The 26,149-nt window shown below is 36.0% G+C and overlaps 1 protein-coding gene across 10 annotated transcripts in view; it reads right to left on the bottom strand.

The window, feature by feature from the left end:
* Adgrl3 (adhesion G protein-coupled receptor L3) overlaps positions 1 to 26,149 on the bottom strand; it is a 721,722-nt gene that overhangs the window by 211,821 nt on the left and 483,752 nt on the right. The window lies entirely within an intron of this gene.

Below are 26,149 nucleotides of genomic sequence, written 5' to 3'. Positions count from 1 at the left end.
GAGGAAAATGGTACCAACAAGCTATCCTCAAACTCTAATCTCAATAGACATGGTCTGAGTGCCTGCATACTCATGCTAAGTAAATAAACCCATTATAACTCTCTTTCAACTTATTTTTTAACTGTGTTCTAACATTTTTATTCCACACAGACAAAATAGCCAGTGTACATTATAAAATAATCTTCTTAAACATAAACCAAAACACCAGCCAATTCAATTGATTTTTCTTTCTAACCAAGACAGATTTTTAAAATAATTTATATATTTAGTTAGCAGTTGCCCGCCCTTCCCTCCCTTCCTTCCTTCCTTCCTTCCTTCCTTCCTTCCTTCCTTCCTTCCTTTCTTCTTTCCTTCCTTCCTTCCTTCCTTCCTTCCTTCCTTCCTTCCTTCCTTCCTTCCTTCCTTTCTTCTTTCCTTCCTTCCTTCCTTTCTTCCCTCCCTCCCTCCCTCCTTCCCTCCTTCCTTCCTTCCTTCCTTCTTTCCTTCCTTCCCTCCCTCCCTACCTCTCTTTCTTCCTTCCTTTCTTTCTTTACAAGTTCTTGTGGTATCCAAGCTGACTTTAAACTTACAATGTAGTCAAGAATGATTTGCCTATGTTTCTCAAGTGCTGGGTCTACAAATGTGTGTGTGTGTGTGTGTGTGTGTGTGTGTGTTTAATATTTAGTTTTTCATTCAGTGAGATTATAGATAATTGTGGAGTGATAAACTAGAATTTAAGAAAAATTGAAAACTTCAAAATTCATATATACATCTGATTATTTTAACGCTATCAGGAAGAAACGAGGTTTCAGCGTTCTGGCTCCAGAGTTGTAGGCACTGTCCTCTGCATTTACTTCACTGCCCATAAGTGCTAAACAATTTCAGACGAGCAGCTGATGGACGGGTAATAACTGGGTGTACTTAGGATGCTAAAACCCTGACAAACATATTTTTCCTTAAGGCATTTCTCCTACAGTCAGAATAGAAAGTCATTCTAACTTCCTAGTTTTAATTTTGTGGAAAAGAAAAAACTAGCCAAAATTCAAACAGCAAGAAGATAGGTTCACTCTTTATTCTTAGAAAGTCTTCTACCCATCACACATGTATTTGTAATATATTTTATCATATAAATAAAAAATACTAATGTTGATTTGAAAAATAAAATGAGGTTTTTTTTTTTTTTTTTTAGAAGTTTACTTATTTTTCCCAGCCTTGGGGACATAGTACAGCTACCCCCAATAACAAACACAAAAGCAAAAAAAGAGACTGAAGTGAATTTACAAAAAAAAAAACGTCTAATGTTCAAAGTAGCTATCATTTGTACTGAAGATTCCAGCAAGCAATTAGGATTCTGAAGCAAGGAACAATAATTACTAAGTCATTTCATGTTCTGGAGCAACTTCATTCAAAGAAGACTTGGGTAGAAGTGGAGAAGCCACTACTTTCTTTCTACATAGGAATATGTACTTATACTTCACACATTTACTATAGCAATTTACGGGGTTGTTAATCTCTTTTCCTAAACAAGGAAAGTTAATGATACATAGATTATGATAACAGTTAGAGTAGCCTTCCCGTTTCAAGTAATATTCGGCTTGTAGTAAACACTGCTGATTCCTCTTATGAGGCACATTTCAAATAATTAATATGGCTCCCTGTTGACAGGGGCTGCTGAGGCTCCCAGCACTTTCCTCACTAAGAGTAGAGATGGCAGAGCTAATATAATGTACACAGTCCCTCAGAATGGTAACTAAGAATATTGCGCATCCACTGCCGTATTCCAGTGGAATACTTAAAGCACCATTAGAAAAAGAATATGTTACCAGTTGTGCACAGTTACTGGTCCATGCTTAATATGGTTTATTACAAAGTTCACATTAGCTTAATTGTAAAATCACCTGTTCAGGTACATTGTATGGTTGGCTGAAAAATAATTTTTGCTTTTAAAGTGTGGTATCAAAGAGGCTTGAATTAGTATATAAGGCTAATTTTTGTAAATAAAAATAATATATCACTGACTTGGCATTTGCCCCAGTAATCTCACTGCATGAAGTAATATTGGCTTCATGCCTGTTACTGGAGCATAGCTTTTTACCACGTATGACAGTTGCTACCGGGCAGCTACCAATATACATCCACCAGCACATGGACCTTGTGCAATGTGAATGTGCACATATTTTAAAGCAAAGAAACAAACAGGAAGAGACAGGCAACTTTTTCAAGCATCTGTAAAGGTGGGGGTGTTTTGTTCCAAATGTGGTTTTAATTTATCATATCATTTTTACTCAAAGAAATTCTCAGTACACTAAATCCTTTGGAAACATTAACAAACTTTAAAGAGAAACATAGACTCTTTGAAACTGTCACTCTTATATTCTGTTTGAAGAAAATAAGCTGTTCATAATGTTTTCTTCTTCTGGACATACAGGTATAGGGAGTCTGGAGATTACAGAACTACTGGAGTCTGGTTTACCATCATATTCTTTGTCCTGGGAAAAATCTAGCAAACTGAAGATGGAGTGTGTCAAGGAAAGCTATATTGGCTGGAACTGACAGTCTCCACAAGGTGAGGAAGACTTGAAGAACAGACACTAGAAAGTATGAAGCCGGCTGCTGACTCACTCGCTAGCATTAACCGTGATTGGAGATCACCTTTACAGCATTGTAGATCGGTGGTAGTCATACATTTATCTCCATGAAGATACATAAAAACATAATGCTTTTAAGATTAGTCACTAGAGCATGGAGAACACAACTTGTAGTTTGAAATGTCAGAACTGACTGTGCAAAGCCCTTTCCCCTCTTTGTTAAGGATTATTTCAAGGCGGGGAGGGTCTGGAGAGAGGGCTCAGTGTTTAACAGGTTCAAGGTTTAATGCTTTTCCAGAGTATCCCTGTTTGATTCTCAGCACCCCATGGTTGCTAATAATAGTTTCTACCTCCAGTTCCTGGAGATTTGACATTCTCTTCTGGTCGCTAACCCCTGTACATACGTATATAGTTTACTGACATGTATGAGATCAAAGCACCCACACACAAATTTCTTTTAAAAATTCTCTAAAAAATAATTATTTCAAAATATAAAATTTAATAATTATTTTAAAATATAGTTAAAACAGTAAGCTTCACCATAACTTTGTTTAGGTGTTAAGACAGATATTTCCAACAAAAGATGTGCTCAGGGCTAGGAAAGTTTCTTGTGGATAGAGAGATTGCCTATAATGCTTAAGGTCCGGCATTCAATTCCCATCATTCCCAAGAGAAAAAAATAAATAAATGAGTTCAAATCAATGTCATTGGGTTAAAAACTTGCTAAACAACTCTGGTTTAAATAGATTTGACCAGCCCTCTTAGATAAGTGCATATCTGCTCTTTAACCATACATACAGTCTGCTCTTCCATACCTGACCAGTCTAGTCCTTAAAATCTTAACGTGGAGCTGTTGGTGCTCTGGTGAAGAGCAGACTGAATAACTAACAAGTTTTCCCAAGAAGCAACCAGTCTTTACCCACAGCAGTGTGCCTGCTAGTGAGGGAGGGGCATTCTTACAGACCAATAAGAGCTGAAGGGAGGTAAGGGGCATTCTTATAGACCAATGACAACTGTTTGGGGTTTCATTGTAGATACCAATCTCAATGTTCTTACTTGGTTTGTGTGTGTGTGTGTGTGTGTGTGTGTGTGTGTGTGTGTGTGTGTGTGTGTATGAGAGAGAGAGAAAGAGAGAGAGAGAACAGAGACAGAGACAGAGACAGGCACAGGCACAGGCACAGGCACAGGCACAGGCACAGGCACAGGCACAGGCACAGGCACAGGCACAGGTACAGGCACAGGCACAGACACAGACACAGATTCCTGGATTGACAGATACTACTGTGCTTAGGTGGTTAGAGATCCAAAGAGCTAACAGAACCTGAAAGCATTTAGTTTCTCTAAAGAAGATGAAGTCTGACAGTCTATTGTCAGAAAGCCCATAAACAAAGAAGCTAAATAGGCTAGGACCAAAACACCCAAGATTCAGTTTCTTCCTACGTCTTGAGTTCTGTAACACAAACCCCAGAGTACTAATTAAGAAAAATAAGGAGGAGGCTGCTGACTATGCTAAAGATTTGGCCAAGAGAATGAAGGAAGCTATGTGTGTGGGTGAGGTGGGCGGGGTGGGTGGATGGGGGACTTCTAGAAACAGATTCCCAAGAGACCTAGGATGTCCTCAATGAGACCTTCTTCAACTGAGTCTAGCCAAAAATAAGTCTTTAAGAATAACAAATAAATGATTAGGTTTTTAAGCAGCAGCAACAACAAATACAAACGAGATCAGCATGAACCTCCCCACAATATGCAGTTTAGGCATAAGGACTATGTTCTGGCAAAGACAATTGAGAATCAACATATGTAGAATAGTTCTCTTCTCATCTCCCTATCTGTGTAAAAGCAAAGTATGCATGTACATCTAAGGTCCCAGTGGAGAAGAGAGACCGTACCATGGAATGTAAAGTGTTTATACGTGTCATGAAGGGCAACGTCTTTGTCTTTTGTTAAAAGAACATATAGTTCTCTGAATGAAACTGTTATTTTACAAATATTTAAATATTACGGAGAATCGTGTGTTTTCTGTCCCTAATCAGCCTTTTGCTAGGTGACTTCTGAAACTCAAAGAAGATAAGTTAAAAAACAGAGGAAAAGTTTTCCTTCCTGGCAAAGAAGATTGACAGGAAAAAAAATTAATTAGAGATGAGCTTCCAAGTTCATTTTCATTCAAATATTATTGAGTCCAAATGATTTTTTATATATATATATATATATATATATATATATATATATATATATATGTGTGTGTGTGTGTGTGTGTAATATACATACACATACATATGATACATTAGATACATATGTGTTCTAATATATCGCATATATACATATATGTGTTAAAATGCACAAATGCATATATATGCTGTGATACAATTCATGTACAATAAAGTTCCCTCAAGTTATAATTCAATGTTTTTAGAAAAATATATCAAGAGACTTGCACAACTCACCCCCATAATTAACCGTAGACCAATTTTCTCACCACAAAAAGAGAACCTCCACCCTTACTAGCCCTTCCTTCTCATTTCTCCTCAATTTATCTCTGCTCCAGGCGATCACTTAGCTAATTTCTTTCTCCATAGATTTGCTTATTCTGGACTTTTCTTATAAATGGAATTACAGGTCCGCCTTTGTTATCAGCTTTTGTCACTCAGCATAAATTTTCAAAACTCATTTATGTCGTAAATCATTGCTTCATTCCCTTTTCTCATCAAGCAATTTTTCATTTAGCAGTTAATCCGTATTTTATTTATGCAATCATCAATTCATGTGATGAGTACTTCAGATAATTTCCACATCCTGAGTATCATGGAGCCCTCTGTTAGGACCTTGTGAATTGGTCTTTTGGTGCATCTTTCTTTGATAGCTTCCGGGGAGGGAAGTGGAGTACAGCGTCTTATTGTAATTCTCACCCTACTTACATCCTTTGAGGAACTGTTAGATTGATTTCAAAAGACGCCATCATTTGGCTTTCCATAGCAAGGTGGCATTCAGAGGAGCATGGAGACACTTTCCAATTTTGTTTCCTTTTAAGACGACAGAACGATAAATTCAAGGTTTGCCAGATGTCGAAAAAATCCTGTTTACAATGACTAAAATCTAGAGAATTCACACTCTCTCTGAGTAACTACCATAAAACAAAACAAAACAAAACAAAACAGAGAATATGGGCCTAGTGTTGTGTAGTTCATCCATTCTGAGAGGATACAAGGAAAAGATACTCTGGTAAATAAAGAAAAAAATAAGAAAGAAGAGTAAGTCATGCTTTAAAATAAAAATCTAAGATATTTTGTGTTAGGTATGTCAAAAATGCAAAATCTTTTAGTCTGGTCAATAGAGCTCAGAGCTGTAGCAAAACCGTCAGGCTATTGTGGATTCTGAAAAAGGAGTATTTTTCTCCTTTCAATGTCTTTTCAACTTTCATTTAATTTCTATTCATTGAAGAACCCCATGCAATTTCTACTAGAGTTCAAATATAGAAAGGATTTGACCAGCTTTCAGTAGGGCAGAGGGTTTATTTTTTTCTCTCTCTCTGTACTTCCCAATACCTCACTTGCACATCTGAGAGCAAAAAGACATTTCACAGAACCATAGAATTGAGAGAGAAAGACATTTAATAGCTTATAGCCCAAACCCACATTTTAGTATGAAGAGATTGACAGCTTGGGGAGCTGAAGAGTTTTTCAAATGACAATTTGAGTGGCTGTCATTACGATGATGTTAGAGACAGTAAGAGAGGATCCGGTAGCATCTCTACTGTACCACCCAGGAAGCTGCCACAGGAAATAATTGTTTCCTACGTGTGTGGAGCATGACTTTTCAAAAGTCTGGAGATACTGAGAGGTTGAGAGTCATTTGTTTATGAAAATACATATTTGTTTTCTTCGACTACGGGCAGCCACATATGATATTGTACTTCTTGTCACAAGTTTTCTTTACTATCATACTATCTGTCACTCCTTAGCTGCACAGGTCAACAAATAAGGCACCAGGACCTAATCCCCTCATTTGTATGACGAGTTTATATGACTGACCTCAGAGGTTATTGTGAACATTGTATGAATCTGTAAATACGAACTAATTAGAACAGTGTTTGGTACAAAATTAAGTATTTAGCAATGTTTAGCTATTTTAATTACAGATTCATTCCTTCATTAATAATTCATCAGCCACAGGTACCCTTTAAAGTAGTTTGTATTTATCACACAATAAAGTGCTAATTCATATCCTTAAGTAGATGGAGAAAAAGTAAGCAGTAATTGCAATTACATCAACTATATTATGGGTTCTAGGGGCTAACCGCATAAAGAAGGGCTTAAAATTGGGCACACAGAATTCCAGAGGGGAGAGACAGGCTTCAGTTTTTCGCAGTATGCTAAGTGAAGGCCTAATATAGTTGTCCTGACAGCATCTGAAGCATTGGAGAGATGGCTTTAATGGACAAATGAAAAGATTAAAAGGGAATGAGCAGAGTGGTCTCAACAGGTAAATGTCCTTGCCTGAAGACCCACCCTCTATTGTGGGACCCAGCTAGAAGTGGGATGAGAAAACTCTTTTCCACCTTAAAATAAAACAGTCCTCTGACATCCACATGGATACGCTCAGCAGTGTGTGTGTGTGTGTGTGTGTGTGTGTGTGTGTGTGTTAAATTACAACAAAACTAAAGGCTTGGGTTCAGTTTCAGTTACTCAATTAGCTTGTGTGTTGTAAACTGAATCTAGAGCCCTGACTGCTGTGTTAACTGCCTTCCTTACTAAAACAGGTAACCAAGATGAGAGTATTGGTAAGAAAGAAATGCTTATTTTATTATAGAAATATCAGTCCATGCCACTTGGCCCCTTGCTTTTGAGCCTGTTACAAGGCATCAGAGTATGGTAGGTAGAGACAGATATGTGGTACCCACTTTCTTACAGCCTAGAAGTGAAATAGGGTAAGGGCTTAGGGTACGTACCCACTGTTCTCTGAGGAGCTCAACAACCACTTAACTATTTTTCGACTGCACCTTACCTCATCAAGTTTCTACTACCTCCTAGAGGTCCCTCCAGTTCGCTGAGTGGTACTTAACCAGATATGGTATGAGTGGTACTTAACCAGCTTATGTTGATGTATCACACTCAAACCTTAGGACGAGGTCAGTGAACTAGCACTTAGCTGTAAGACTGGACTTCAATCGGCTGTTGATGATTAAGGTTTAAGCTACCAAATATGCTGATATGAAAGGCTTTGTTACCGTCTCACTACACAGGTAGGCAAACACTTATAAATATAATCCTGTCACCACTGAGCCACGCCTAAAAACAGCAGACATAAAATACAGACACAAACAAGTTAGGAAATGAACGTAAAGTAAAACCATATTCCATAATGTCCATAATACCATAGTGTCCCCACTGGTTTCTGCACTTACGCTACCTCTTAATTCATTTTTTAATTTACTTTTCTTATGGTGTTCTAATCAAGCTTCATACTTTATTGCCATGAAGGTAAATTTTATGCTAATTTGTTGTTTACTTCAAGTTTTAATCTTTCAATTGATCATTTTGATTATTTCCCCCCAGATATATATTTTCCCCTTTAAGAATGATAAAATACGATATTATTGATATTATTATGTTGCTTTGAAGAGTTTTATCATTAGTTTAAGTCATATTTCTTTGCTCTTCAGTAAAGACTTCATGTGAGAATAATAGATCCTAAAATAAAAACCCTATTTAAGAATGACATATGTAATTTTTCTCGTTTATGTTTGCAAATACCTCTGACAGCAGCTTAACTTTATCATTAAAATTTTTGATTCATATTGAAAATAATCCCTACTCCAGATATAAACTACCAAAGGTCAGTGACTACTTCTGAAAAACTGCTCATGCCTAACAAGATAACAAACTTTTTTTTCTTCATGTTCTACTCTAAGCATAGCCTCAGGCATCATTAATGTCAGCTTTCCAGTGACAAGGTTGGCACCAATCTAAAGCAACTATTAAAAGAGGCTTCCAAAGATGCCAATATGACACCTTCTGCTTCTGATTTCTTTTCTCTCCTTGAACTCATTTGAAAGGCTTATTTAATGTTTTCATTTATTTGAATGCGAGTGTGCATGCATGAGTTTATAAGTACTACATGCGTACAGATGCCTGCAAGGTCCATCCAGAGGGCTTCAGATTCTCCAGAACCCGAGGTATAGCTATTGGGGAGCTTCCAGATGTGGGACCTTGGAACCAACCCACATCATTCGCAATAGTAGTAAGTACTCTGGATGGCTAAGACATTGGCATGGCTTCCTGTTGAGGGATGGGGGCACCTACCCATCTCTAAAATATGAACCCAGAACTGATCCTGTCTAAAGGAAATGCAGGGACAAAGAGTGGTGTAGAGACGGAAGGCCATCCAGAGACCATCCCACCTAGGGAATCCATCTCATCTACAGTCATCAAACCCAGACACCATTACTGATGCCAAAAAGTGCTTGCTAACAGGATCCTGATATAGCTGTCTCCTGACAGGCTCCAGAACCTGAACAATACAGATGAGGATGCTTGCAGCCAACTATCAGACTGAGCTCTGGAATGCAAAGGAAGAGTTAGGGGAAGAATTGAAGGAGATAAAGGTGTTTGCAACCCCATAGGAAGAACAACAATATCAACAAAAGAACACCCCCCCACCAACCCCGAGCTCCCAGGGACTAAACCACCAAACAAAGAGTACACATGGAGGGACCCATGGCTCCAGCTACTCATGTAGCAGTGGATGCCTTATCTAGCATCAATGAGAGAGAGGCCCTTGGACCTGTGGTGGTTCGATGTCCCAGTTGTAGGGCATGCTAGAGTGGTTAGGCAGGAATGGGGGGATAGGGAAGGGTGGAAGAACACCCTCATAAAGCTAAAGGGAAGGGAGTTTGCAGAAAGGAAACTGGGAAGGGGGACAACATTTGAAATGTAAATAAATAAAATAACCAATTAAAAAGAGGCATCTATGCCGTTCCTTCCTTCAACTTTTAATTACTCATATAATTGTGAATTTAGCAATATACAAAGCAGCAACGAAACAATTGCATTCTTGATTTACCCAAGCATTTGCCACTGATGGAGTGAAATGTCACTGATAGATTTCTCCCTGGTGGGCAGTGCAGTACTTCTAGACACGGAGGCAGAAGGTTGGTATTATCTAAAGCAAAGGTGTAGAAACATTTCTTTGGTTCCAACTCTTACTATGCAGCTAGCACAAAGGATTACATATGACCAAGGTGACTCATCTCTCTACTAAGAGTCTGTCAACCTGTGGTAATTCCAGGAAAACATGAAGGGCTCACTGTTAGGGAAGATCTACAATTATCTCTAACTGGGGAGACAGGAGGGAAGAGGAGAGGGAGTTCTGGGCCATGGGCAGTGGTAGTATAGAGGAAGCCTGTGCTGATGTATGTAGACAGAAAGCAGGAAGAATATGAAAATCGCAGGACTAGGCAGGACAAAAGCCAGGAAGCCCAGGTAGGGTAGTCGCAAATAGATGACTGCCAAATTGTAAAACCTTCATCAATTCATTGAAAGAAGCAGCCAACAATGAGTGTCTGACATCTGCTTAAGCAGGTGATCAATTCAAAGCCTTTAGCCATTTATCTCCTGTGCTGGTTTGAATAATAATGGCCACTGCAGTCTCATATACTTGAAAGGCTAGTCATTAGGGAGTGGTACTACTTGAAAATAATTAGGAGGTATGGTCTTTTTGGAGAGGTGTGTCATTGGGGGTAAGGCGTTGAGGTTTCAAAATCTCAAGTAAGGACCACTGTCTCTTTCTCTTCTTCTGATGCCTGCAGATCCAGATGTATGACTCTCAGCTTCTCTTTCAGCACTGTATCTGCCTGCATATGGCCATTCTCCTTACCATGAACTCTTGAAGCTTTTAGCAGGCCTCAGTTAAATACTTTCCTTTATAAGAGTTGCCTTGGTCATGGTGTCTCTTTATAGCAAGGGAACACTGACTGAGACATTTACTTTCTAGATGGACCCTTCCCTGTGATAGAACATTTTGAAACGAATTCTAGACATCATATGATTCTACTTTTGTTATTTGTTGCATCTTTATTAACACTATGTAGGGGTTCTATTAATCTCCTGCAATATCATACTGATAGCTACATGTTTAAGACATATCAAAATGAATTTAATATAGAGTTGTAAGCAAAACAAAATCTATGAATTATCAAGACACAGAAGCCTTCTAGAATGAATAATATTCTATTAATCCTAATATAGAATATAGTTTTTTGATGAATTTTGATGCTCACATATATAGAGCCAGATATGTTTTCTAAAACAAGAAAAAATATTTTCTTTCTTTTTCTCCTAAATTAAGATTTTTTTTTTATGACAGAAAATATATGCATATCTGGTAGAAAGCTTACTGGTTAACTAAATTGGTCTGGGATGCTGTAATATAGATAAATAAAATTGACCCGATACTATTATTTAAAGTCAATTGTCCTCTTTAAAATATAACTCAGGTCACAGATATGCTATGAAAAAAATTAACAGAAAACATGAAGATGGTTAGTATATAGTATACAACCAAGAACCAATAATTGTGTGTCTTCCCTTTACTAACCTTTTAACATATGCTTTCCTATAGGTTTATTTCATTGTCATGTTTGTGTCTTTTTGAAGTTTTACTCATTGCTATATATATATATATATATATATATAATATATATAGTATATATTATTTGATAATAAATTAAATAAATAAATATTAAACAATGTAAATATTTTAAATTATTTTGTCTATCTAATTTTTACAGGAACAAAATTGAGACATAAAAAATTTGTGTACTGGACTCTTTCTTTTAGATTCTGCTAATGCCCTGATTGTGTATAATCCTATCTTAAAATACAGAAAAAAAATTGGCTGCTGATTCAACTTGTGTAATTTTCTTTTCCAGGTAATAATCAGATATTACATTTTAAAGGATAGTAGCTATTTTGCTTGTGGCTGTGATAATGAAGTGTATTTAATATTCTCACTGTTTGTTCAAGAATGAGTCATGGATTATTCTCACACTGTAAGTTATCTGCATAAAGTGCAGAATGTGATTTTTATACCGATTCCATGATATTGAGCAAACTTGTACCCCAGAAAATGATGATAAAATAGAAAGGATCCTGAATGAGGTCTCATTATTTTCCCATTACCTTCTTATTCATTTAGATATTAATGCATGCTACTATGTGCTTTGTAGAAGTACAGGAAGACATTACTGAAATCTCAATTCTTGAATCTCAAAATCTAGGATGTATAAAATTATGGACTTTATCTGATAAATGGATTTTTTCAAGAATAGCGGATGCCCAGCAAATGAATATATGTAACACAGTAAGTGGTTAGTAAGTGTTCATTGTTATTTTGTGTACAAAATAATGAACCTCAGAGTGATAAATGAGGTGAACATCCCAGGTAGGGAATGTCTGGTAGACAAACCATGAGGACCATGCTATGACTGGCTCTCTGGGTCAGAGTCCGTTTGTCATATGCATGCTTCTAATTTTCTTTCAATATTTAGAAATTTAATCCATTACACTGTAAGGTTTTTTTTTTTTTACCTATTTTTAAAATTTTTATGTGTATCTTAGTGCATCTATACTATGCTGAACATTTAGAGGTCAGAAGATGAATTATGGGAATCAGTTTTCTCCTTCCATCACGTGGGTTCTGGAGGATCAATTTCAGGTCACCTGGCTTGGCAGCAAGCACTTTCACTTGCTGAGCCATCTTACTGGCCCTTCATTTAATTTGTTTACTTCCTTAATTAATTAAATTTTCTTGCTATGGATAAAACTCAGGATTGATGGCTAGGCCAGTGCCCCAAAGCTGATGTACTTCCCAAGGGCATAGGTCCATGTAGGAGAAAAAAAATGAGTGAAGAACTCTCCATGGTATGTACTTTCTCTGAAAAATTAACAACATAAAGGTCTTAATTTACCAATTTCTTCAACTCATATTTTGGCTTATAATTCAGTTCACCTATCAGAACTTAATTTTTATTAATGTGCCAATATACAGCTTAGCTATTAAATTTTGTAAGTTTTATGTAAACATGTCACATAAAAGGTGACGTGTTTTATATTTGCATTCTGTTAAGAAAATTTATATACTATTGACAATCTTGTTAATGTGATTTTCAGAAAACCTTTGTTAAAAGAAATATGATAATAGCAAATATGTGAGTATATTTACTTCTATTTACATATAAATATACACATGCCTCTTAGGAACACATTATTACCAATTGTTTTAAGATGTCTTTTATTTTATTCCCCTAAGGCTGAAGGCTGAATGCAGGACCTTGAAGTTGCTAGGTGTCTACCCCTGAAGTAAATCTCTAAACCTATTTTAAAGTTTCTCAAATGAACACTATTGGGACTTTGTTGCAATTGTAAAAGTCATAAAAGTAAGTCATTCTCTTGCTTCTTTGACTCACTTTCACAGAGTTAAAAGGCCACATTAATAGACTATACTTAGTTATATTAGATATGACAGTCTCTAAATAAGTCTTGAAAGCATGTCAGAATTCAAGTTTATTCTCTATGACCTTAGATCTCACTGTAATATATTAGACTCTGCAAAACTCATTGTATATACATATCTGTGTCTGTGCATTATCCAGCAAGGTTTGTTCAGGGGTCTCTGGAAAAAATGTCTTTAGCAAGTGGACCTTAGAGCAGTTTCATAAACAACGACTTTCCCTAAAAGGCCAGAAGTGCTAAGTAGGTTGAAATTCTGTCATTGAAAGAAACAGAAAACCTGGTATACATTGGCACTATATTTTTGTTATTTTTCTGTTTTTAGTGGAACTTAAAATAATGGAACACACACACACACACACACACAAATGGAACTGTGTGTGTAGAGGAAAGGGTTGCGATATTGAAAATGATATTAGTATTTCTTCAAAGAAAACTACCTCCTTTCCCACTTACATATGCTAATAAGCATAGAGAGAAGCACAGTTCACAGTCCCAACAGAGAGCTCCCTCCCTGGACCATGGAGCTGATCCACTGCTCTGCTCTAAAGGCTGTCCTACCATACTGCAAAAACACGGGATATTTAGTTGTATTTTCTTTTCTTCTAATTAAAAAATATCTCAAAACATCAGTTCAATATTTGACTAAGGAGTCATATTAAAAGCACTGAAACAAGGATTATAAATAGACAGCAACACAGTATTACCCTTTCTCCTCTTCACCTGATCAGAGAAGTGCCCTCCCCCAACCCCAAATGACAAGTGGCTGGTTAGGTTTAACTGAACAGATGCTACCATTGATGAATGATGTACAGATCTCAACTCAGACTGTACTCATCGTGATTACCCTCTTGTAGTGCCCACCAAACTATACCCCATACCAACTCTCAAATCAGTAAATCGTAGAGAAGATATTCAGGAGGAATAGAGCAATGTTGGATGCCTCGATCATAATAATTCAATGCATAATGACTCAGTTCATAGCAGAATGGACTTTTAAAATATATTTTGTCATGGGTGAAATGTTCAAAACAGTTACAAGTCAAGAAAAGAAAAAAATGAGACTTTTTTGTTGTTTGTTTTTGTTTGGTTTTGGCCAACATATACATGCGTATATATTGAATTTAAAGAGGAGACACAAGACATGCTTACTTGTACTACAGTCAGGTCAGAACCCCTTTTTCCTCTTTACCAATCCATTGGATCTGTGAGGATCAGTCAGGGCGACAGACTTCAGAACCTGACAGCATGTTACTTGACTGAGATCAATACATGTCGGCAGAGACTTTAATTCAGAAACTCAATGACAACTCCTGTATTTCATAACTTACAGAAGCATGATCGGAAAGACCCAAGCATAACACTACATGAATAGAGGGAGAAATAAAAGAATATAGGCATTTCCGTAGAATAATAACAGTAAATTTTACTATCTTATTCTTTCCAAGACGTTTAAAAATATTGCATAGAATTAGATAGCCTGTAGTGAAATTTTGACAACTCACTTTTGCATGAGCGAGGGAAAAAAAGCAATGAGATGAAAAATAGGAGCACTGTGCGGGCTGCTCATTTCTGACACATTTTTTTCTATTTCAATTTTGGCAGTCTCAAGCAAAGGAATTAGGAAACCTTGGAACTTAAATATACACACAAAGAATAGGAAGGGTCGTGAGCACATCAGCACAATGGAAGTACAAGATCTTGATACTAGTAATGTTATCCTTTCTCCTCCTAGTCATGGGCCTCAGAGAACTGCCTCCCCCCACCCCCACCCCCCAAATGACAAGTATCTGGCTAGGTTTAACAAAACAGATGATACCATTGAAGAATGATAGTGAAACCTGCTAGAATTTCATTAATTTATGTGTGATCATCCATGATGTTTCCTTTGTTCATAGGTGGATTTTTTTTGTGTGTTTCTGAAAACGTTATCCAATTTTATTACTGTAGTTGAAAATGTGATTACATGTACTATTGGATTTTATTATGTTTACAATAGTTTCTTTATGAACTTTTTCCTGTTGCTTTACTCCTCTGTTCCCCACCGTGTTGAGAACCAAACCCAAACCCATCTACATTCTAGGCAAACACTCTACAACTGAGGTGTACCCTTCGCCCTTGGTTCTTTTTACTATATGAAAAATAACATTACAGTTTAAAGTATTTGTTATTAAAATTAAGAGTTCATGAATAAGTGTGTGATACTACAGCAAAGAAGACATGAACAAGCCTTTCTTCAGTCAGTAAAAGCAAGATTTAATGTTTTAAAAACACAGTGTTAGATAGATAGCTCAGTAGTTAAAAGAAGGATCTCTGTTCAGTTCCCAATACCCACATCAGCAAGCTCAAACTGCCTGTAACTCTGGCTCCATGGCATCTGAAGATCTCTCCTCACCTCATGTGGGCACCAGCTCACTAGATAAAATCACACACACACACACACACACACACACACACACACACACACACTTAAAACTTAAAATGAATGGAAAATCTACACATAAAAGAAATAACTAAATACCACACACCATGTGATGTTCATTAAAATACATTATATTTGGAATAAGAGTAGGTGAAAATCTAGAGAAGACAATAAGGAACTGATAGTTTGGAATCCCAATATTAACAAAAAAAAGGCTTTACCTTCTCTTTGCACAGTTCAAAAACACACACACAGAAAAAAATCAATAAAATATAATCAACTTCAAAGAGCTTGTTCTATAATTAGACAAATGATTTATCCAATCAAATGCATACTTTGATAAGGACTGCATGGAATTTCTGTTAGTTTTGTAACAAAATCTTTAAAAAAAATTTTAATTAATAATAGTGAATAGAAATGGGAATGTAAGAGAAAATCTGTTGTCTTATAGTCTCATTCTTTTACTTCAAACAACAAGTAAGCTACACCTACTACTTCTAGTGGAAATTAAAATGGTAATTCTTATTCATAAAATAGTTTTAAGCATCATATTTGAGGAAGTAAGCAAAGAAGAAATGAAAATATCTTCCAGGACATATCTGTATAATTTATAGTTATAAACTTTGCCTTCATTGTTAATCTTGTTCTGTTTAAATAATAAGTAGGAGAGCACAGGGATTGCAGCTACATGGTATGAGCTTTTGTAAGCTGCCTGACGTTCTAAATCCAAACCATAACACTACGAACGAATTAACTAACAGTTTAAAAGGGGTTAAGGCTGTATAGCTCCTTTGAGAACACTAGCCTTGTATGCAGGAGACCCTGGGTTTCATCCCCAGCCTCCCTCTTCCATGCTGCCTCACATCGAAGATTAGAGGCATGGCCAGACTGTTCCGGGAGTCTGGCGTGGCTCGTGGGGGAACAGGAACATTCCTTTATGCAGTACATTCACAGTAAAAATTTGGACACGATATACAGAATGTTGTCTTGTAAGACAGCCAATTAAAAATAGCAGAATTCACTTCTAGACTGAGAGAACTTTAACAGTGTAATATAAATATTTTAACTGAGAAGCCAGCTCTGTTCTTTGGAACTGAAGGTATCCCAGTGATTAATTTCCTCAACTCAGTTCTAGCTAATTTGACTTGGACTTTTCTCACAGCCAAACAAAAGCAATGTGACTCACAGTCTGTGTGCAAACATGTGCATATATGTCTGGGAAGTTAGCGTATTGTTCTCCCTTTAATAAGGATGTGGGTTGAAAAGAAAGAAATTATTTTAGCTCTTTGACCACAGAAAAGTCTACTAGCACACTATAAATATAATTATATAATTATTCAGTCATATATATGTATGTATATATATATATATTTAACTAATATATACTTAACTAATGTAACTTATACTGTTTTTGAGTGAGAATACTTGGGGAAGTACTACAGCACAAACCCTTTTAAGTTATTAATTACTGCTTGTAGTCATTTAAATGAAAAATATATTATACAAGTTTATGTATTTATTCACTTGGTCCCTTATTGGTGGTACTGTTCTGGGAGGCTATTTATGTTGGGGGATGCTTTAGAAAGCGGAGGCTTGCTGGCAGAAGCACATATCCCTGGGTTATGGGCTCTGAGGTTTATAGTCGAACCCAAGTCCTGTTCTCTCTCTTTCTGTTTCCATCTCTGGACATCTCCTTCTTGCTCCTGTCACCAAGCTTTTCCTTACTGCTGTCTTGCTTTCTGAGACATGATGGATTCTATCTGAAATTCAGAGAACATGAAGTTTCTAAACCATTGAGAAGTACATTCGTTTATTGAGATTTGTTACATTAAAACTCAAAATATGTGGAGCAGTGTTTTGTCGTGACAATGTATTTCGGGTACATTAGGTGTCAGTAAATCCTTTACCAAATCCTATCACACCACAGGCAGTTTACAGTAGGTACTAATTGACCTATCATTGCATCCTGTCAAGATGGAGTGACAATGTCTTCAGAAAGTATTTGCACATGTTGCGTTTTGTATTTAAGCTATTTGGAGTTGGAAAATTATGCTCATGCTCTATATATGTAATGAGAAACTATAGTTTCAATGAAGAAATTCTTTTATTTCTGCATTTATTTTAATATACAATTCCTTAAATTTCGTGAGGTGAACGAGAAACCCTATTTTTACAAAGGTTGGACATAAATTAAACTTTTAATTAAAAGATTCCCAGCTTTATGTTTGGGTCTATAAAACAAACAAATAATGCATAATATTTTTTAAAAAGGTATCCACTGTGACAATGTATATAAATAATTCTTCTTATTTTGTAGCACAGCTAATGTGGTTAAAGAGTCTAAATGTACTAAACGCTGTTGACTCATAGTCAAGCATCTTGACTCAAAATATATATTATGAAAATTTTTCTGATTATGGTAGTTCATAAAAAATAACTATAAAATTAAGAAAAAAATGTAGTCTATCACAAGAAGCCATTACCCATAGTTTTCTCATAGTGGTAGATTTAATACAATAGTTTTATCAAGCCCCAATGACTAACTTGACTTCTAAGTGTAAATGTATTCACAGATAGAGATCTGTGTAGAATAGCATGAGGTTTTATCCATAGGTGTAAAGTAGAAAGGCAATATTGAATACTAATCTGCTGAATTATCTGTCACTATACATTTTGGAAGAAGAAAATGAAGACCAACTCAATTATCTTTTCAGTCTAGTCCACTTGCACAGTTAATGGTATAAGGCAGCACACTGTATGTAAAACAAATGTGAAGAAGGAGATCAGTACTAAAACTGGAGGGAGAAATAAGTCTGGACACAAAATGAGCAGTCTGACTTTATCAAAGAAATAAAAAGTTGACCTCTCTTCTATAAAATATATTTTTAAAGTAAACAAATATCATTTCTAGAACTGCAATGGTTCGAATATGAAATTTACTCCATAAACTCATGTGTTTAAGGCTAGTTCTATCATATGGTTCTATTTTGTGAGGTTCTGTACACTGAAGGACTCCGCATCTAGCTGAGGAAAGCAAGTTCCTATCTTTGTGGGCAAAAACTTTGTCTTGGCCCCTTCTTTCCTACTCTTGCTGGGTAGCATGAGGTAAGCATCTTTACATTCTTCCTCAGACCTCAAGCAATGAGACTCCTGAACATGGGTGGAAAACTCTGAAATACAAAAATAAATAATTCCTCACTTGAAACAGCTTCTCTCAAGCATCTGTCACAGCAACAAATAACTGACTAATGCAAGTGCCATCATGATTCAGGATCACGAGGTCTTCATCCATGATGGTGTTCAACTCTGCAGTGATGCAGCTGTTTGGGGACTTTTTGTTGGGGTTCCCTTAGCTCATTCCAATGAAGCCATTGGCTTGCCAAACTAGACTTGGGTGGAATTTTTTAGTTTGGCCTGTCATGGCTGTCCTGCTTGAATATTTGGTCACATTACCAATGTCTAAGCATTGTATTAAGGTCCACAGCCTTATATTTTATGGCCTACAATTGTATCTAAAAAAGTGAAGGTTCTATAGACAAGTATTATAAATCTTTCTGATTATGGCAATTTATAAAAAAAAAAAAAAACTATAAAATTAAGAAAAAATAAGAGTAAGTATTATTTCTTTCCAAAAAAATGTTGTAGAAGAATTTACTTTGGTATGTTAACTTGTGAGGGAGAGTTTACTCTGATTTACAATTTTAGAAGTTACAGATTATCTATGTGGATCAGGAGTACAATGTGTCCACATTTAGGAAGCAAAGAAGGACAAGAAGTAGTACCGGACAATTAGAACCTGATGTTCTTTTAAAAGAAACCTACTTCCTCTAGCGCTGACGTTCTACTACATTCCAGAATTTGGCAGGCTCTTTTCCATGACAACTTGAAAATGTTACATATCAATCTCAGATCTCTAATATTTGGAATAATTTTTTTTCAACATGCATTAAGTTTTCCAGACAGCAATTGATTTTTTTTCTCATTTGTGGTTGGGAACTTTCTGATGGTATCATTTTCTAAAAGCCACTGTGCTTTCTATCCAGAAACTGGGCAAAATGATAGTAGACACAGGAATGGACCCCTGAACACAAGCCATTAGAATAATTACTAAGCAGTTTTAGCATAAACTTTTTTTTCAAGTTCCAATGTCACTCTGTGATAGTGGATATCGATTGTTACCTTGACAGTGTCAACAATCGCCTATGAGATAAACCTCTGAGCACATCTCTGATGGGTATATGCATTTTGTTAACTGAAGAGAGAAGACCCATATTCAATGTAGGCAGCCCTGTTCTTTGGGCAAGACGCCCAACCTGAATTAAAGGGGGAAGGTGATTGATATAAGTGCCATCATTCATCCCTCTCTGCTTCTGCTTCCTGACTGTGTATGGGGGCAGGGCGGTACTGAGAAAGACTGCCTCAGACTAATGCCCACTAAACCTTCCACCAGTGCAAAATAACACTCTGGAATTTGGGTTAGTAAAAATAGTTTCAGACAAAAAAAGTTACATATTTTGTTCATTGTCTTAAAAGGTGAAATAAAAAGTCAAAATTAATGAACAAGGAAACAAGTTTAACTTTTAATCACACTTATCTATCTAATTTGCTTGCAAAATATACTACAAGTCTGCTTTTCCATATTAACAGATGGGGTAAGAGGTTATAATTCCCCAAAGCTACAAAGCAAGTCCAGAAGGGTGATTAAAACCAAACAGATAATAAGAATGATAATTTAATTATTAACATTGATAACACCCTGGCTGCTGATATGGAGCTGTTACACAAAAGAAATAAAAATTACCCTAGTAATTAACTGAGAGTTTATTTACATAATAATAAATTAAATACAAAAAGAATATATGTTGCTAGGACTTCCCCTTCCCCCCAAGTATAGTCAGTTTTGGATGGAAAATGTAGGCTTTTCTTCTTTAATCAATTCTTTTCTATAAAAGTTAAAAATATAAAAATGATAACTATAGTGTAGGCTTTTGTTAAATGTTTAACTGTCTGCTAAGGTCTGTGTTACGGATGTTAAAAACTCACCTTTTTATGCTCAGACAAACTACGGAATGAAAATCAATCAAATAGTTTCTAATGTTGCTCCTACATTGCCAATGGGAAACCACATGGCAGTACCAATCTTGTTTGAGTCTTCCCTGTCTTTGCCTCGGCATCATTATAATTGTGGAAGACAGACGTTTCCAAAATTAATAAGAAGAACTTAAATTTAGAACCCTCTTAGGTAGGGTAATTAAATTCCATACTTGTCCAAAGTTGAATGGTTAATGTTTGGAAATATAACTCGTTATGCACACGAAAGGCTAGGTAATGACCCATCAAATTTCTAACCAAAATTTTAGTAGTTTTATTCTAAAAAACATTTTTATAAAAATATTTACTTAGAGACCAACTTTCACAATGTTGGTAAGGATAATGCTGATCTCTTGGCCTCAAGGGACACCCCTGACTCAGCTTGTCTGGGTTTCTATCTCAGATTCATGGGACCCTTCTGACTCAACTTCAAGGGTATCTCAGACTGCAAGCAGGGACACCTGTTCTCAAATAAATTCACCTGTTCTCTTATAAATTTACTTTATTGAAATTTTTAATAAGCACGAACTTTAAAAAAAAACAAACTGAAAGATGGAAGAGCTCATTTAACTTGAGTTGAATTGGTCCTACAAGACCAGGCACTTCTACAAAATTATTTGTAGTATCATGTCAGGTTTCTGTAGTTGAGAAGTAGGGGCATAGCCAGCCGGAGAAAAGAGATGGCTTTAAGTGCTGAAATTGAGAAATGTATAGGGAACTTAGAATAACACCAAGTCATATTATTAAATTACAACTGTCTCCATTCTCCTGCAGTAGAAGACACATTGTAGAATGCTTTTTGTACATCTTTCTCCCTTTCTTCTTTTTATTTTATTATTATTGCTTAATTTACATGCAAAGCAATGAGTTTCTTCATGAAGTTTTCACAAATGCCTATCATGTCCCAAGACAATTTCCTTTTCGCTTCATGTCAGTTAAGTGTTTAAATCTAGATAATATTAAGTTCTATGTAGTTTTTTTTTTTTTTTTTTTTGCAAATAACATAACAATGAAGTACAGGCACCATCAGGGAGAAGACTCTACCAGACACATTAGGATGAGAAGAAGGCAGAGTTGTTTGTGAATGTACATATGAGCTATGATATGGAATCTGCTCTAAGAGCTTCATTACTGCAGATGCAGAAGAAGGTTGGCATCTGATATTAAAAAACAGAGAATGCAAGTGGTGTACTGCATTGTGGCTTCTGTTGGGCAACAAATTACAAGGTATAATGAGAGATTATTACATGATAATAGAAACATACATATATTAATATGACTTATTAATAAATAGCATCAAATTATATCTACTTTTTCTACATAGTTGCATAATAACCTGTTTGTAATAATAATAATAAATAATAATAATAATAACAATGGTAACAATTAATAACAATAAAAGATTATTTGATATAGAGTAGAGGTTCTGTTGGTTTTCTCCAGGAAGCAGGCTTACTTATACCAAACAAGGGGTTCCTCAGTTAATAGCTGAAAATAATTCATTTGCAGATAGCAATTCATAAGCTAGAAAAGTGACTTAGTTCATGTATATATATTTCATTTTCAAATTTGCATAACATATCCAGTAAAATGGAGATGATTTCAAACGATTTGCTCAAGGTCATGTCTGAACCAAAAGGAATGAGACACAGGAATTCTAATCAGCACTTTGTCCCTAACCATTCTTGATATGTTCTTTATAAACCTTTTGGGCACAAAGACTTACTCTATTTCATTTTTTAAAAAAGAAAGTAGCTATTATTTTCTATTTGATGTACAGAAAGATCCTGTAAGTCGTTTCTCCAATTTCTCATCTGTAGGCTGAGATAAAACTATTCATGTAAAATGAATTGATTGCATAGGAATTTCCTGAGCTGCTTTAGCGTGAAAGGCAGTCGCAAGATAAGGCATTATTCATGTAAGAGCAACAGCAGTGAGTTTCTTCAGTGTAAGTTGCAGTTAATATCTACGACAGAATGGTCATTAGTTCACAAGCAAACACGACAGAAGACTGAAGGAGGCTTCTAACAGTCTACCTCATTTAGGCTCCGAGACTTAAAAATGAACAAGTGCCTCTTCTAACACTGCTACCCTATTCTTTAAACAAGTCAATCATTGCCAAGTACCTTTGAGCTCCTCTTCACGGAGAACATCTCCACAGGCAAGTGAACAATCAGCTTGTCTTTTCTTCCCAGGAGCCTCACGAACAGGAAGCTTTTATTTGTTTCAAATTGGAAGAAATAGATGACTAGGAGTGAATTATGGCTCCACTGATCAGCATTATTTTCCAAAATATATTCATGGGAAAACATCGGGCTCATTATTTAAGGAGAGACAGGTGTTCTCTTCTTAGATTAATTGGCTTAAAAACCAACCAATTTGGTCTTTTCAGAAAGTATTACAAGCAAAAATTCCCTCTGTCTTTTGAATACGTTAGTTAGGACACCACAAAGGTAAACTCCTAAAGAAGAGGGAGGGTGAAGGGCAATGATCTTAATAACTCATCTACTGTGCCCTCCCCTCATAAGGGCAATGTGCCCTCCTGGCTAATATCTGAGGAACAATGATTTTTTTTTTTAATTCCCTGACTGGTAAACATATTTGTAAATGGAAGAAAGGACAAAATATATCTGATCATTGTCAACCAAATTCTGTGGGATGTTTAAGACTTTCTCAGTAACACCAAATACCTGGCTCCCTCAAGGGTAATACATAATCACCAGGCATGGTCATGCCTGTGCATCTTTAGTCCTGACTTTATGGAGATGGCACATAAAATTCTTTGTATAAAAGCTAGTTTTCTGTGATTGATCGTAATGATCATGTATTACTGAGTTACTCTTTTGACTTCTTTGATGGGAGCCATATAGATTTGAAATTTAGTTTTTACTTAACCTTAATATTCCTATGTTTGGAAATGCATATAGACTTTATTCACTGTAAAGAATTAAGTTAAGATTATGACTACATGTTATTGATGGGTCAGGATGTAGGATAAGGTTCTATTTCTTATGATAGTTTTTTACAAATCGTACTATAAAAGCAACAGGGAGTTAAGAGAACCAACTACAAGGTTTAAATTATTGTTTGGACATATCCAGTATCCATATGGCAGTCCCATAGAAAATGGAGATGAGGATACAAGAGAAATACACTAGACAACCAGAGGCAATTATCAGTTGCAAGACGGTATGGACAGTTAGGTAGATAGCTGTTTCAATAACATGCCTGATTTCCAGTCTCCAAATGCTTAAAGGGAATGTCCACTCAGGGACTCCTGCAGCAAAAGTTCTCAACAGGTCACTCTCTAGAAGATGGGGTTGCAGAATCAAACCTGTGTTAAGGTGATGATTATACCCAAGTTCTCCCTGAACCAATGAATTAATAAAGTAGGAAAGTGAATTGGAGAGGGAGGTTTCCATGTGATACCATCTACCTTCTGCCTTAGTATCGCCCTCTCAAGTATCATGTATGTGATAGCTGAAGAGAATTCTAGTTCTGTATTATGCATTCCTCTATCAATGCTGGGTTTTTTTTATTTTCAATTTTAAGTAAGAACATAAATGTATGAATTTAGTGTAAGAAAAGGAATCTATTCTTTCCCTAACTGGGCTGCCCTGTCTGGCCTCAGTGGGAGAGGCTGTGCCTAGTGTTGAAGAGACTTGATGTCCTAGGATGGAGTGATACATGGCAGGAGGAAGGGGCCTGCAATCAGAATGAAAATTTAAAAAATAAGTAAATTAATGAAAAAAGGGATCCATAATAATGCAAATAAATACACAGACAACAACAATGATGTGAGCTACATAATAATCCAGAGGTAAATCTAGGACTTCGTTTTTAATGACGGTATCATTTAAATCAGGGAGAATTAATTTCCCATAATGTCTCAGTAAAAGAACTATGTGAAGCAGGTCAAAATTCAAAATAATAACCTGGACTAACCAAGAAAAGTTAAACTTAACTTGGTTGATAGAAAAGTAGGGTATAAAAGTTAGAGCTTCATCTCTATGAAAGGAATTAAATGCCTTAAATGTTTTCGTGATTAAAAGCGCTCACTTAGGTGGAGAGCTCGGCTCGGCTCTTCAGTGTGACTCATATGTAAGGGATTCAAATAGGAAGACTTTTATTCTATTTTTAATAACAAGTGCTGAGCAAACGGCATGGCTCACTTATGTCTTGTACTTTGTATTTTACATTCTGGTTCTCTTATGTAACACTTTGTCAGTGACTTCTGGAACCTTCCGAACCAGAGTTATATAATGTTTGCTCTACCATATGAACATGTATTGGGGAAAGTAAAATATAATTAAAAATTAATTACATTTTACTAGAAATGAAGACATTCCATCCCTTTGAGATTTCTTTGAAAGTTGACCATTAGACATTTTTCTTATGAGGTGCCGATTAAATACTTAAAGTTTAAGTATGCTAATTAAAAGAAAGGTTCTTTTGTGCTATTAGCATGTATCTCTTATGCATACTTACAACATTTCAAACAAAAGTTAGTACATTCAAATTTTTGTAGGAAGAAAGCTTAAATAAATATAAATCTTGTATGCAATTGCAATATACTTTATGAGACACAGGTTATAATGAAACCTGAGACCGGTGTTTAGGCAATCACACTCTACTCTGCATAGATGATGACTAACTTGTCTTCTTTGAAGTGTTTCTCCCAGCAGGTTCCTCATAGGATATTTCATTACTTTGGCTTTCATATGTTCATCAAGACTAACTTACACATATGCAAGCTCAGATGTATCACTTTGTGGAAGAGTTCAGCCACATAAATCAATACACAAATAACTGTCATCCTACTAGTATGTGCCATTTAAAGCATAATGTCCATTTATCATAACAATTAAATGCTGAACCCATGTGAAGATGCTCTGATGAGGACTGCGTTAACCCACATGTGTGAGAGACAAACAATGAATTTCTAAAATAGGTTCTATGTTGACTTGATTAAAATATTTCCTACTATGTATTATTTCAAGCTTTATTTAATTAAAAATGGGGGTATGTAAGTGTGTGAGTGGGTGTAAGTCGTCCAGAGGCCAGAAGAGGACATCAGATCCTCTTGGGCTGGGGTTACAGGTGGTTGTGAGTAGCATGTCTTAGGTTCTCATAACGACACTAGGATCCTCCAGAGCAGTGATTCATAATGTTGCAACCTTCCTAATGTTGCAACCCCTTAATATAGTTCCTCATGTTGTGGTGACACCTAACTATAAAATTATTTTTGTTGCTACTTCATAACTAATTTTGCTACTGTAATGAATTGTAATGTAAGCACATGTCTTTTCTGTTGGTCTTAGGGAACCAATCCTATGAAAGGGTCTCTCAACTCCCAAAGTGGTCCCAGCCCACAGGTTTAGAACCACCTCTTATAGACAAACAGTACATGGTATTAAGCTCTGAGTCATTTCTTTAACATTTATTTTTATTTTTAAACTAAATTACTTTTAGAGGAGAAATCCTGTCCATTACGGGGTCATCTGTTGCATTAGAACATAACCAGTGGGAAACTAAATTCCTCTACCCAAGCTTTATCAGTACAC

Source organism: Arvicanthis niloticus, chromosome 7 (assembly GCF_011762505.2).
Source record: "Arvicanthis niloticus isolate mArvNil1 chromosome 7, mArvNil1.pat.X, whole genome shotgun sequence".
NCBI classification, from domain to species: domain Eukaryota; kingdom Metazoa; phylum Chordata; class Mammalia; order Rodentia; family Muridae; genus Arvicanthis; species Arvicanthis niloticus.
The sequence above is the reverse complement of the archived record's forward strand: the minus strand, read 5'-3'. Positions and strand labels throughout refer to the sequence as shown.